This window comes from Artemia sp. Qi Xiang Cuo, chromosome 19 (genome assembly GCF_049724085.1).
Source record: "Artemia sp. Qi Xiang Cuo chromosome 19, ASM4972408v1, whole genome shotgun sequence".
Taxonomy (NCBI): domain Eukaryota; kingdom Metazoa; phylum Arthropoda; class Branchiopoda; order Anostraca; family Artemiidae; genus Artemia; species Artemia sp. Qi Xiang Cuo.
In genome coordinates this window covers 25590993-25602866 of record NC_142812.1, presented here as the reverse complement: position 1 = coordinate 25602866, position 11874 = coordinate 25590993, and positions in this window count along the sequence as shown.

The window sequence follows — 11874 nt, the reverse complement described above, 5'->3', positions numbered from 1 at the left end:
ACCCTTGCTCTGAAGACTGTAGGGGGAGTGTCCTGCTCAAAGGTATAATTTGCTGAACTTTAACGGCGTGGAACAAAATGGCTATCTCAAAATTTTGATTGGATGTTATTGGATGGGTATGAGTACGGGGTCACCACTTTTAAGGCAAAAATGGCGCAAAGGGGTAGCTAAGCCACTTACTGGAGTGGGAGATTCCTCGTTGGCCCAAAATAGTGGGATTTCCGCGGTTACTCCAACGGTTCCGTATCTACTAGCGGGATCGAATAGTCCCAGTTCCACATTTAAAGCCAAGGGTTACCGATAAGATTTCTAACTATCTCTTGAGACTCGACCTAGGCTGAAAAGTTAAAAGAGTATATAGTATAAAAATTCTTACTATATTAAAGACACGCTATAAAAGAACTCAAAACGGAACTGACGAAATCACACTTCCAATTCTCCAACTCGCTCAGCCGCGAGTTGGGTGATGGGGGTGGTGGGTGAATTTTCCCAGCCAATCCAAGGGCTCCCTAATTACTGGTCAACCATCCCCAAATGCGCACTTTATACCTCGTGGTCTATTAACCAACTACGCAATTAAAGAAAGACAGAAAATGGCGCCACCAAAATAAAAGGAAAATTAATAATTATTACTAGGGGAAGGAAAATAAGTAAGGGGCCAAAAGAAAATAATCTGGGAAGGACATTTATCTGAAAAAACTGGGACCAAGGGTTCCAACACCTCCCTCCTAAGATAAATGGCCGCTACTCTGGTGGATTGGCTTGAAACTCAGACATAAAATAAATAACATTAAACTCAAAATCATCAAACTTGTATCTTGTCTTCTTTCTTTCACCTATGCCTGTAGTTCCACCGCTTGGCTCAGGATTCGTCGTCATCCCCACGTCTCTATTGTAGAACCACCATGGTCTAGCTTGTCTAACATCCGAATTTGGTATTCAAAGTTGAAGTCCCCAAGATTCATAGAAAATGATTGTGCGTAGCAGAATCAAAAAAAAAAAATTCTCGCTCTCACGAATTTACATTGGAGAGGAGCAGAGAATCAGTTTCTGGCACATGTGATGATGCCAACCATCATGAAAAATTGGCTGCACTAGCCTCTTAATTTCCATCTGTGGAAACAACCCCACATCTCAATAAAAAAGTAAATTGCCCCTTGGCACAATTTCAAACAATCCAAGGCCAAAAATACAAAGGCCTGTGAAAACGATAAGGGTTCAGGAAAATGAAGTAAAAATCTGAGTGAACCTTGAATCGCTTTTTTCTGGGTCTTGTCCCCCAAAATAATTGAATGAATAATGCTCGGCGATGAGGGATGAAGATAATATTGAAGACTGGAAAGACAAGGCTTCATTAAAGGGATCACAACTTGTCCGCCAGTTGTGCATTAAGGAAAAGGGCAATCTTTCACGTCTTCCCGCAGGGGATCTTCCCCAAAGGATCCCTCCCCCTCATAAGGGATCGACATATCTTTTGAGTTGATAATACCAATCTCAGTTTCCTTTTCAAGTTTTTCCAATCCGACTCGACATTCAATATCTCACAACTTTCCCCCAACCCGTTGTAGGTCATTCATCTCTATCTTGTAACCATCTTGTTTTATTCCCCATGGGCCTTTGACCTCTTTTCCCCCTTTTATTTATGTTATCAAGGCACACCCCATCCAACATTTTATTTTTGCCACTGCAGGCTGAATCTCCAAATTTTTGTCTCTTTTTTACACTCCTCTTATCATCTCTACTTTTCTCAATTTTGTCATTCGCACAAAATAATAAATCATCGTTAAATCTGATTTGGACTCCAGTGTCCACCTTCGACTGCCTTTTTTTATTGTAGTTCCGCTTAATATCTTTCTTCTCTCTTTTAGTCTTTTTTATTCTTACCGCAGAAACAAATATTTCGTTATCAAATGGGAACTGAACTCCGACATTTGGTTTTTCATATTGTCCTAAAATGTCTCGAACTCTACGAGGAAAAGCGCGTACAATAAATTTCGTCTGCTTTTTCTCTGGTTCAGTCAGCGCTTAATTCTGGCAAACATTTTTCGGCGTCTCACACTCGTTAAAAGTATTCTCAAGTTTTCCATTTTCTGGGAATTTATTTCCGATTTTCGATATCTCCAAAGTCTCCTCCTACTAAAACATCCACTGCTAGAGTAGGTACTAAGCCTACTTTTATCGGTTTTCTCTGGATTGTACCGTCGTTCCTTGCAATTTCTATTCTAACCCAAGCAGACGGGCATTAGTGCTTATCTCCATAATAACACACTGTTGTAATATTATTTTTATGGTCTATTTCCGTCTTTTTAATTAGGTCCATTCGCATAAAAGTTTGCTCACTCCCTGAGTCAATTACCATTTCGGTCAATTTTCCATTTAATTTTCCATCTATTTTTTGTGCTTTGACAAACTCGTCAATATTTCCTTGATTATGTGCTATAGCCCAATTCGTTCTCTTATTGGTTACTTTCTTATCTTTTTTATGGCAATTTTTAGAAACATGCTCTGAGAATTCAATTTTTACCTGATTATCATCATTTTGAGTATCAAGCATTTCTTTTTTCCGATAGGGCGGCGCAGCCTCCCAATTCGTTTTATGGGCCGGTCCACCTCCCCCCTAGTCAGCGACGTTGTATATTTTCTCCTAAGTGTTTAATGTTTGGTAATTTTCATTTTCTCGCGATTGATTCTTAGACAAATTATTATGGCTATCTGACAGCCAAGAAGTTATTTGCGACGAAATCTCACTTTCTGGACCTATCATGGTTCTTTTCAACTCTTGGTGATATCTTTATTTTTTCTCTATTTTATCATTCTCCTTTTTTCGTTCTCTGGCTATTCTATCAGCCTCTTCCTTTCGTTCTCTGGCTATTCTATCAGCCTATTCCTTTCGTTCTCTGGCTATTCTATCAGCCTCTTCCTTTCGTTCACTATCTACCCTCTCTTTCTTGTCTATCTTTCTCTCTTTCTTGTCTATCTTTCTCTCTTTCTCGTTTATCTTTTTCAATTTTGTCCATACGGGCCTGATGAAGTATTTCATTGGCTTGCCTATCTTTTTCAATTTGATCTATCTCATCCTGTAATTTTCTCCTATATTCTAGGTGCTTTCTTTCGTCCACCTCTCTGGCTATCCTCTCTTTCTCCATGATATTTAATATACGTTGTCTCATATCTTTCTCCCTTTCTTTTCTATCTCTCTCTCTTTCTATTCTATGGGCTTCACTCGCCCTATTCGGTCTTGAGTTAATCTTATCTCTGTCCAAAATTCTTTCAAAATTCCATGTGTCATTATTTCTTCTTAATTCATTTTCTGAATTCATTTGTTCCATATCTGTACTATCTCTATCCCGCAACTCCCCTTCATTTGGCACAGCCTCTGAGGGATGAGTTCATCTTGTTTTTTCACATATTATTTCTTCCTTGTTTATTTCGTACCCTCTCATTTTACCGCGTATACTTCTTTCTGATTATATTATCTCTTATTCAATTAGTCAATAACCGGTAAGTTCAACAATTTTTCAAATAATGTCTTGACTTCATTAGGGACATCAAAACAAGCTGTTTTATGCGAGTGAAATATATCTCCAAAAAACGAATTAACAGGGGTTGGACGAGAAAATAATCAGAAAAACCGCGCGAATATTCCACTAGTGAATTAGCTGGACTAAACTCAAACAGGGAAACTACCCTGTAAAATAAATCACGTATCCTCCCTGGATACTCGTATTCCAAATATAATCTCCTCCTCGGCAGATTACTCAATAGGACAGGTGCCTTCCACCTTTCTTGTCCAATGTGCGCACAAACTGACAAATTCTCCTAATTTGTCGTCCTCAATACTCTTATAACCTTCGTCACTGAAGATTATATCTAAGTCCGCCAATTCCCTCAAATAATAACCCAACTTTCAACGTTTTCTTATCTGTCCTTAAACCCTGTAATACTTTTAAATACGGAGATTTCCCCACTGCAAACTCAACTCATTAATTTCACGTTATTCTTTTTTATATTTGTCTAACAAGGCACACAGCCCATTATAGACCTTCATAATCCTATTAATTGATTGCGTGTTTTTGTCTTTATATATGGTACCAAAATAGGCTACTTTCTAGGCCAAATTAACCCGTCTCTTCAAAAATGCAGAATTCTTTTACTACCAGTGTTATTGATAGCTTTTTTTCTTGCTGCCACCACTTATTGGATGGGTATGAGTACGGGGTCACCACTTTTAAGGCAAAAATGGCGCAAAGAGGTAGCTATGCCACTTACTGGAGGGGGAGATTCCTCGTCGGCCCAAAATAGTGGGATATCCGCGGTTACTCCAACGGTTCCGTATCTACTAGCGTGATCGAATAGTTCCAGGGCCACAATTAAAGCCAAGGGTTACCGATAAGATTTCTAACTATCTCTTTAGACTCGACCTAGGCTGAAAAGTTAAAAGAGTATATAGTATAAAAATTCTTACTGTATTCAAGACACGCTATAAAAGAACTCAAAACGGAATTGACGAAATCACACTTCCAATTCTCCAACTCGCTCAGCCACGAGTTGGGTGATGGGGGTGGTGGGTGAATTTTCCCAGCCAATCCAAGGGCTCCCTAATTACTGGTCAACCATCCCCAAATGCGCACTTTATACCTCGTAGTCTATTAACCAACTACGCAATTAAAGAAAGAAAATGGCGCATCCAAAATTAAAGGAAGATTAATAATTATTACTAGGGGAAGGAAAATAATTAAGGGGCCAAAAGAAAAGAACCTGGGAAGGACATTTATCTGAACAAACTGGGACCAAGGGTTCCAACAGATGTGTTTGGGGAAATGGTGGGCGTGGAACGGGTGTTAGTAGCCTTCCAATTACTTTCGACTATTAAAAAGGGCACAAGCCATTTCAATTTCTAATCGAATGAGCCCTTTTTGAAGTTTATACGACAACACGTTCTATAAAAACTTTATATCCCCCCAGGGCATAACTTACAACCCTTGTCCTGAGGGCTGTGAGGAGGTTGTCATCCTCAAAGACCTAATTTCCACAACTTAAAACTAAGTTGAACATAATGGCATTCTCAAAATTTTGATTGGATGTGTTTGGGGAAAAGGTGGGCGTGAGAGGGGGGTTAGTTACCGTCCAATCACTTTCAACTATTAAAAAGGACACTAGCCCTTTGAATTCCCAATCGAATGAGCCTTTTTTAAGGTTTCTACGACAACGCCTTCTATAAAAACCTTATATGCCCTCAGGGCATAACTTACAACTCTTGCCCCGAGGGTTGTGGGGGAGTGTCCTCCCCAAAAACATATTTTCTATCTGGAAATCAACTACGCTGAACAAAATGGCTATCTAAAAATTTTGATTGGATGTGTTTGGGGGAATGATGGGCCCGGGGTGGGGCGGTTAGTTGCCCTCCAGTCACTTTCGACTATTAAAAAGGGCAATAGCCCTTTGAATTTCCAATCGAATGAGCCTTTCTTGAAGTTTCTACGACAAAGCCTTCTATAAAAACCTTATATGCCCCCAGGGCATAACTTATGACCCTTGCTCCGAGGGTTGTAGGGGAATCTCCTTCTCAAAAACATTTCTCCTAGCGGGACATTCACAACGATTAACAAAAGGGCTATCTAAAAATTTTTATTTGAAGTGTTTGGGGGAACGATGGGCGTGGGAGGGGGGGGGGTAGTTGCTCTCCAGTCACTTTCGCCTATTAAAAAGGGCAATAGCCCTTTGAATTTACAATCGAATGAGCCTTTCTTGAAGTTTCTACGACAAAGCCTTCTATAAAAACCTTATATGCCCCCAGGGCATAACTTAAAACCCTTGTCCCGAGGGTTGCAGTGGAGTGTCCTTCTCAAAAATATTTTTTCTATCTGGAAATCCACAACGCTGAACAGAAGGGCTATCTCAAAATTTTGATTGGATGTGTTTGGGGAAATGATGGGCGCGGAGGCGGGGGCTAGTTGCCCTCCAATCACTTTCGAATATTAAAACGGGCACTAGCCCTTTGGATTTTCAATCGAATGAGCCTTTTTTCGAAGTTTCTACGACAACGCCTTCTATAAAAACCTTATATACCCCCAGGGCATAACCTGAAACCCATGCTCCGAGGGTTCTGGGGGAGTGTCTTCCTCAAAAAGATATTTTCTATCTGGAAATCAACCACGCTGAACAAAATGGCTATCTCAAAATTTTGATTCGATGTATTTGGGGGAATGATGGGTGTGAGGTGGGGGCTAGTTGCCCTCCAATCACTTTCGACAATTAAAAAGGGCACTAGCCCTTTGAATTTCCAATCGAATGCGCCTTTTTTGAAGTTTCTACGACAACTTCTTCTATAAAAAGCTTATTAGCCCCCAGGGTATAACTTAAACCCTTCCCCCGAGGGTTGTGGGGGAGTGTCCTCCTCAAAAAGAAATTTTCTATGTGGAAATCAACTACGCTGAACAAAACGGCTATCTCAAAATTTTGATTGGATGTATTTGGGGGCATGATGGGTGTGGGGGGGGCTAGTTGCCCTTCAATCACTTTTGACTATTAAAAAGGGCATTAGCCACTCCAATTTCCAATCGAATGAGCCCTTTTCGAACTTTCTACGTCAACTTCTTCGATACGATGTGCCCGGGTATGGAGAAAAAAACCAAAAACACCTTGTTCCCACATCGTTCTTTACTTAGGCAGCGCTGGCGCGCTGCCTTTGATCCATAATAGTTTTCATGGTTTCAAAGTTCACATCATTGGCTTGAACAAGATTTATTTGTTTTTCAAGCATATTTGCCTCTAGCATAACCTTGAAGACATCACTAACAGCTGTTAAAAGGGACTTCTTGGCTTCAACGTCACCCCCGTCACATTGAATGCTAGTTGCCCTTCAATCACTTTTGACTATTAAAAAGGGCATTAGCCACTCCAATTTCCAATCGAATGAGCCCTTTTCGAACTTTCTACGTCAACTTCTTCGATACGATGTGCCCGGGTATGGAGAAAAAAACCAAAAACACCTTGTTCCCACATCGTTCTTAGAACGATGTGACTAGCACGTCACCCCCGTCATAGGGCTTTCTTCCATCTTGAAATTGGTCAAAAATTTTCTAAGGCCACAAACTCGACTCATCTCTGAAACAGAATAAAAGCAAATATGGAAATTACAGGATTGGTGGGGGGGGGGAAGGTCGGCAGGTTAATTTTAAAATGAACACATACTACTGGATTTTGAAATAATGGTTGTAAATCTTTAAAAAATGGTAATTTTAGACAAGCATATCATTGGCCCCTTGGGTTTTAAAAAAGATGTATCTGATCACACTTAAAGTTGTAGCTTCAGTTCTGCAAAGTTTTCTATGTAAATTAAAAATTTATTTAGGTACAATCAACCTCTTTTGTCCTGTTTTTTCTCAGACAGCCCCGCAGCTCCCCTTCCTCCCTACGGTAAAGCTCAATATTTGGACGAAGCCATTTTATATAGAATTAATCAAAATACTTCTTGCACAAAATAAGATTTTCAAAAAAAAAGTAAAGAACTCCATTAAGCCAAAAATGAACAAAAATAGAATCAATTAATCAACCAAGCATACAACTACCACAAATAATTATTAATAAATAAATGAAACCCAAAACAAACAGAAATTAAAATAAGTCAAACTCAAAATGAGGAGAAATTAATCTGAGTAGGGTTCTAAACCCTACACTTTCTAAAAGCCAGAATATAACTTGTACTTTACTGAAAAAAATACAAATGAATTTACTGAAAAAAATGTGCAAATGTGTGCAAAAATGTGTCAGTTAAATATACGTTTGCTGATATTTATTCCTTAAAATCTTAATTAATTTTTGTATTTTTAAAGTTATAAGTGAAAATTTAAAAAAATGAATTCTTTTTCTTTCAATTTCCAATCAAATGAGCCCTTTTTGAAGTTTCTACGACAACACTTTCTATAAAAACCTTATATGTCCCCAGGGTATAGCTTACAACCCTTGCCCTGAAGGCTCTGAGGGGGTTGTCATCTTAGAAGACAAAATTTCCAGAACTTTTAACTACGTTGAACAAAAAGAATATCTCAAAATTTTGATTAAATGTGTTTGGGGAAATGAGAGGGGGGTTAGTTACCTTCCAATTACTTCCAACTATTAAAAAGGGCACTAGCCCATTCAATTTTCAATCGAATGATCCCTTTTTGAGTTTTACGACAAAGCATTCTATAAAACCTCATATGCCCACGGAGCATAACTTACAACCCTTGCCCTGAGGGCTGTGGGGGGTTGTCATCCTCAAAGACATAATTTCCAGAACTTTCAACTACATTGAAAAAAATAGCTATCTCAAAATTTTGATTGTATGTGTTTGGGGAAATGGTGGACGTGAGAGGGGGTTAGTAGCCCTCCAATTATTTTCGACTATTAAAAAGGACACTAGCAATTTCAATTTCCATTAGAATGAGCCCTTTTTGATGTTTCTACGACAACGCTTTCTATAAAACCTTGTATGCCCCCAGGGCATAACTTACAACCGTTGCCCTGAGGCTTGTGGGGGGGGGGGTGTGACTTAAAGACATAATTTCCAAATGTTCAACTACGTTGAACAATATGGCTATCTAAAAGTTTTGATTGTATGTGTTTGAGGAAAAGGTAAGCGTGAGAGGGGGTTAGTTGCTCTCCAATCACTTTCGACTATCAAAAGGGAACCAGCCCTTTGAATTTCCAATCAAATGCACCCTTTTTCAAGTTTTTACAACAAAGATTTCAATAAAAACCTTATATGCCCCCAGGGTTTAGCTCATTACCCTTGCCCTGAGGGCTCTGAAGGGGTTATCATTCTCAAAGACCTAATTTCCTGAACTTTCAACTACGGTGAACAAAATAGCCATCAAAAAATTTTGATTGGATATGTTTGGGGAAATGGTGGGCGTGGAAGTAGTGTTAGTTGCCTTCCAATCACTATCGACTATTAAAAAGGGCACTAGCCATTCTAATTTCCAATTGAATGAGCCCTTTTCGAAGTTTCTGCGAAAACTCCTTAAATACGAAGTTCCCTGGTCTAAGACCAAGAAAATAAAATCATACATTGTGCCAACGTCGTTCTTCACTTAGGCAGCACTATTGCAATGCCTATGATTATTAGGCAGCGCATTTTAGGCAGTACAGAGCTTGAGAGGGGGGTTGGTTACCCTCCAATCACTTTCGACTATTAAAATGGCACTAGCCCTCTCAATTTTCAATTGAATGAGCCCCATTTCGAAGTTTCTATGACAACGCTAACTATAAAACCTTATATGCCCCCATGGCATAACTTACAACCTTTGCCCTGGGGGCTCTCGGGGGTTTGTCATCCTTAAATACATAATTTCCAGAACTTGAAACTATATTGAACAAAATGGCCATCTCAAAACTTCGATTGAATTTGTTTGGGGAAATGGTGGGCGTGAGAGGGAGGTTAATTGCTCCATTCACTTTCGACTATTAAAAAGCACAATAGTCCTTTCAGTTTCCAATTAAATGAGCCCTTTTTGATGTTTCTACGACAGAACTTTCTATAAAAACTATATATGCCCCCAGGACATAACTTAAAACCCTTGCCCTGGGTGTTCTGGGGGAGGGGAGGGTTGTCGTCCTCAAAGACCAAATTTCCCGAACTTTTGACTACGTTGAACAAAATGAATATCTCACAATTTTGATTGGATGTGTTTGGGCAAAAGGTGGGCGTGAGAGGGGGGTTAGTTGTTCTTAAATCACTTTTGACCCTTAAAAAGGGCTCTAAGCCTTTCAATTTTCAACCAAATGAGCCGTTTTTGAGGTTTCTACGACAACTTTCTACTACGATCCTTGCCCTGAGGGCTGTGCGGGTTGTCATCCTCAAGGACCTAATTTACAGAACTTTCAACTACGTTTAGAAATAATTGCTATTTCAAAATTTTGATTGTAAGTGTTTGGGGAAATGGTGGGAGTGAGAGGGGGGTTAGTTGCCCTCCAATTACTTTCTACTATTAAAAAGAGCACTAGCAATTTCAATTTCCAATCGAATAAGCCCTTTTTGAAGTTTCTACACCAACGCTTTTTATAAAACTTTATATACCCCCAGGGCATAACTTACATCCCTTAGGGCTGTGGAAAGGGGGGAGTGGCTCTCATCCCTGAAGACCTAATTTCCAAAACTTTCGACTATAGTCATCAAAATGGCTATCTAATAATTTTGATTGGATGTGTTTGGGGAAAAGGTGGGCGTGAGAAGGGATTAGTTGCCCTCCAATTACTTTCGACTATTAAAAAGGGCACTAGCCCTTTGAATTTCCAATCGACTGAGCCCTTTTTCAAGTTTCTACGACAAAGCTTTCAATAAAAACCTTATATGCCCCCAGGGAATAACTTATAACCCTTGTCCTGAAGACTGTGGGGGAAGTGTCCTGCTCAAAGATATACTTTCCAGAACTTTCAACTAAATTGAACAAAATGGCTATTTCAAAATTTTGATCGGATGTTTGGGAAAATGGTGGGCGTGGAAGGGGTGTTAGTTGCCTTCCAATCACTTTCGACTATTAAAAACGGAACTAGCCATTTCAATTTCTAATCGAATGAACCCTTTTTGAAGTTTCTATGACAACACTGAAAACCTTATTTCGCCAGGGCATAATTTATAACCCTTGCCCTGAGGGCTGTGGGGGTTGTCATCCTCAAAGACCTAATTTTCAGAACTTTCAACTACGTTGAACAAAATGGGTGTCTCAAAATTTTGATGAGAGGGGGGTTAGTTGCCCTCCAATCACTTTCGACCATTATAAAGGACACTAGCCCTTTGAATTTCCAATCGAATGAGCCCTTTTTGAAGTTTCTACGACAAGGCTTTATACAGAAATCTTATATGCCCTCAGGGTATAACTTACAACCCTTGCCCTGAGGATTGTGTGGGAGTATCCTCCACGAAAACATAATTTATGTCTGGAAATCAACTACGCTGAACAAAATGGCTACCTCAAAAGTTTGATTGGATGTGTTTAGGGAAATGGTGTGCGTAGAAGGGGTATTATTTGCCTTCCAATAACTTTTGACTATTAAAAAGGGCACAAACCACTCCAATTTCCAATCTAATGAGCCCCTTTCGATGTTTCTATGACAACTCCTTCGATACGAAGTGCCCTGGTCTAAAACCAAAAAAGAAAAAAAGAAAAAAAAATAATACATTGTGCCAACAACGTTCTTTACTTAGGCAGGGCTATTGCGCTGCCCGTGATAGAAAAAGGGTAAAAAAGATGTCCAGTCTCAGATAACATGAATAACACATTCCCAAGGATAATGACACTAAATTCCCAAATTTTTCCTTTCTTGTGCATAACTTTCGAAATCAACGAGCTAAACCCTGGTCAAGCACAAAAATAACCCCAGTCAAAACTTGATTTAAAACAAGCTAACTCCTGACTCAGTCCAGACTAGAGACTTACAAAAAAAAAAAAAAAAAAAAAAAAAAAAAAAAAAAAAAAAAAAATCGATGACTAGTTTCAAGTGAGTCCCTTTCTGGTTCAAATTGTTGTCTCCTTTTTCACAAATCGTTTTCAAGTGCTTATTCCGATCCCCTTCCTATCTTTTGTGGGGTGCCCCAGGGAACTCTGATGGGTCCCATTTTTGTTTCTTATACTGGTTAATAGCCTCATGACTTACCACACAGAGCGATAGAAGTATGTGGACGCCCTATCTGCACTTGAGGTATGTCGACGAGGTATCAAAAGTTCAATTATGACATTGTTTGACGATGTCACGCTGGAGGCTTTGTTGTCGAAGATGAAAGTTAATGCTAATAAATCGTCAGTTATGGCAGTTATCTTTTTTAAGTCACCCCCTTCTTTCACAAACCCTATTCCTCCCAAAATCTCTGTCACATGCATTAAACTACTTGGG